The 3,595-nt window shown below is 59.7% G+C and overlaps 1 long non-coding RNA gene across 1 annotated transcript; it reads left to right on the forward strand.

Moving 5' to 3' along the window:
• The first annotated feature begins 248 nt into the window (after positions 1–248).
• On the forward strand, positions 249–2,460 carry LOC147359764 (uncharacterized). The gene is made up of 2 exons (XR_015141351.1): positions 249–397; positions 1,296–2,460. It is a non-coding gene; the product is annotated as an uncharacterized LOC147359764 (long non-coding RNA).
• The last annotated feature ends 1,135 nt before the right edge of the window (positions 2,461–3,595 follow it).

Here is a 3,595-nt window from a genome sequence, read left to right on the forward strand (position 1 = left end):
CCTGGCTCCTGGACCCAGGGCATGTGCCCGTCGCCCCTGCCTGCAAGCAGGGCAGGTAGGGGAGGAAGAAAAAGTCCCGGGCCCCTGCCCTGCTGGGTGAGAGGGTGGTGTGGAATTCAGAAAGTGCTGCTGAGGGCCCTGGGGCAGGGACGTGGTGAGGAGCTCCTTGGGGGCAGGGGTGGCTGGTGAGGGCTTCACCACTTTAACAGTGATTCTGTTCCCTCTTGTCTCCACCTGCCCAACCTAAGCAAGGGCGTGGGCATAATGGGCAGAATCGAACATGCTGTGTTTGAGGTCTTGTTCCAGTTGCGTGTGACTCTAGTTGAGTCAGGAGCAGACTGTAAGCAGCAGACAGGCCAGGTTCTGCGATCCTTCTCAGCACACCGGGAACAAGCAGGTTTGTGCTCACAAATGACCTTGGATGGGTGGATCTGGGAGAGGATGGGTGGGCGGGTGGATGGAGATGTATAGATGGATATGTGGCTGAATACGTGGATGGGAGGAGGGCGGGAGGATACATGGATGGATAAGGAAATGTGTGGGTGGGTAGATGGGTAGGTGGTTGGGAGGATGGATGGATGGATGGATAGTGGATGAATGGACGTGGGTAGGTAAGATATGAATGAATGAGTGGGAAGGTAAGTGGATGGATGGATGGGTGGGTGGGTGGATGGATGGATGGATGGGTGGGTGGGTGGGTGGGTGGATGGATGGATGGATGGATGTGTGGGTGGATGGGTGGGTGGGTGGATGGATGGATGGATGGATGTGTGGGTGGATGGGTGGGTGGGTGGATGGATGGATGGATGGATGTGTGGGTGGATGGATGGGTGGGTGGGTGGATGGATGGATAGGTGGGTGGGTGGATGGATGGATGGATGTGTGGGTGGGGGGATGGATGGATGGGTGGGTGGGTGGGTGTATGGATGGATGGATGGATGGGTGGGTGGGTGGATGGATGGATGGATGGATGGTTGGGTGGGTGGATGGATGGATAGATGGATGGATGGATGGATGGGTGGGTGGGTGGATGGATGGATGGTTGGGTGGGTGGGTGTGTGGATGGATGGGTGGGTGGGTGGGTGGGTGGATGGATGGATGGATGGATGGATGGTTGGGTGGGTGGATGGATGGATAGATGGGTGGGTGGGTGGATGGATGGATGGATGGGTGGGTGGGTGGGTGGATGGATGGATGGATGGGTGGGTGGGTGGATGGATGGATAGATGGGTGGGTGGATGGATGAGGTCTGTGACCTTTCTAGTGCTCAAACTTTATGTTCCCTCTGCTATTAGCAATTGGATATTTGATAGGCCAAGTGCACAGCAGAAAACCCTGGGCTAAGTGTTCAGCCTATCACTCTGTGACCTTGGGCAAGCTGGTTGCCCTCTCTGATCAAAACGAAGGGGCTGGAGTCATTGGCTCCTAAGTCTCCATGCTTTGGTAAGTTCTGGGAGTGTCCTGCTCACTCTGCCCTCTGCCCCTCCTCCCACCCTCCTTCCTGGGGCGAGGCCTGCTGCTTTCTCCTTTCCTCAAGGCTCAGGCTCAGGGCCCTCCCAGGGCAGCGGTTCAGCTGGCCGGTGGTGCAGGCCCAGCAGGGGCCCTGCTGGGACGCCTTCTGGAGCGGGGCCCACCGATGCCAGCTCCCTGGCCGGATTTGGACCGATGCCCGGCCCGGTTTTGAGCTTGTCATTTAAGTGCTACGGGAGGCCGTCTGTCTGCATAACCTCCCCAGCTGAGGACACTGCCCCCTCCAGGGCCCCAGACAGCCACCATCTGGCCAGGGTGGTCAGTGGAGGCTCACATAATATTGCGATTTTTCTTATTTTTGGAGAACTGAAGTGCCAACCCTCACCCGGGGGCACTGGACGCATTGCCCCCTCTGGACCTTTGCCCGTCTTTCCACCGGCCTGCAGTCATCTCGTCAACCACAGGAGGCTCCCCGAGCTGGGGAGTGTCAACAGGACAAGTTAAGAAAAGGAAGAAAGCGGACGTCTCCTGCCTGGTGATCACAGCGTTTGCGCCGTGACTGAGCGCTGGCCGCGTGGCTCTGCACATGCTTGGTCTCCCGGTGACCCTGAGCCTCAGTCTCCTCCTGTGTTCTTCAGGGAGCATGTGACCCCTCCCAAGGCGGCGGCGGTGGGGATGGAAGGAGTGTCCACTGAGGGTCAGTGCAGTGCCAGCCATGGTCTTGAACACAATGAGACTGTTGCCCCTTCCTTTCCATCTGTGGATGCTGCATCCTATGGCCCTGGTCCTCTTTTTGGGCCTTGAACCCAGTTCCTAGGCCTCCCTGGGGCCCAGAGCAGAGTGGACCATCACAGGCCAGAGACCAGTGTGCTTGATGGGAAAAGTTGGGGACCAGATGAAGGGCTACCATATCCAGCTCCAGTGTGACTTCCCATCTGACAGATGTGTATGGGAGGGCCTGCTTTAATGATGTTTCTTAGATTCCTCTCAGCCCCTGTGTTTGTGAGTCTAAGACGGGAAGGAGGAGGGAGCACGTCGTATGTCACATTGTATGCATCCTTGGTGCTCCAGACGTGCAATGTGGGCGCAGCGGCAACCTGGAGCAGCGCCCCAGAGGCGCACGGGGTGGCGGCCCCAGAGACTCCCGGGAAGCTTTCATCGTTACGCAGTCAGGGCCAGGCTCCGAGGGGCTGGGGCACAGCTGAGGTCTGTGGTGGGACGTGAGGATTCCTGGGGGCCGGTCCTGGCTGGCGAACTGGGAAGCCAGGGACAGCGTTACCAGATGGGAGAGTACTCTGAAGCCCTGAGGCTGGCTTGGAGATGGCAGAGGCCGGGTGAAGCCCAAGCTGGGCAGGAGTTTCCTCGGATGGGCAGTGGCTGCTGCTGCCAAGCCCCATGGCCCCGTGGCTGAGCCTGCGGTTGCGAGGGGTCCCAGGGATCTCTCCCCTCCCCACCCCCGTGCTGGCTGCTGCTTTTGGGGACTCTGACTTGGCCACCGCAAAGTCACTTTCCTCCGTGGGCCTCTGTGTCCTCATCTGTAAACTGGTGCTGGTCAGGGCAGGGAGACTCACCACCCCAGGCACTGGGGGCTCGCCCCCCAGCTGGTGTGTGGGTGAGTTGAGGTCCTGAGTGGCAGGCAGAGCTGGGACGTGCAAGTTTAGAGGTCTGTGGGCACGGAGGCCTGGAGAGGCCGCAGTTCAGTGTTCTCAGGGGCCACGCCCTCTCCTTCCCGCCCACCTGTCCTCGGAAGAGCAGCCTCACCAGCCCTTGCCTGGAGGACAGGCTTATGCCTTTGCTTTTATGACTTTTTTTAAAAACTGGGAACTGAGACAAGCAGGCAGGGCCTGGCCCCGGAGCAGGTCAGGGTTGGGGCGGGAGTTGCCATGGCCGGAGCGCTGGGTCTGTGATGAGCTGTCCACAGAGCCCAGGTCGCTGGCAGGAGTGAATGACAGACTGGAGGTGAATGGATGGAGTGCGGGGCTTTGGCAGCGTAGAGAGGGTCTCAGGCTCCGGGCCCTGCCCAAGCGAGTCTGCTGGGGCCCAGGGGGAGGATGACTCGCCCGTGGGGACCCCCTCATCCCAGCCATCTCCCCACGTGGTAGAGAAGCTGCCGGGTTGCTTGGGG

The sequence above is a fragment of the Bos grunniens genome, chromosome 14, assembly GCF_055505025.1.
Source record: "Bos grunniens cultivar Pamir isolate PY7600 chromosome 14, Bosgru_T2T1.0, whole genome shotgun sequence".
Classification (NCBI taxonomy): Eukaryota; Metazoa; Chordata; class Mammalia; order Artiodactyla; family Bovidae; genus Bos; species Bos grunniens.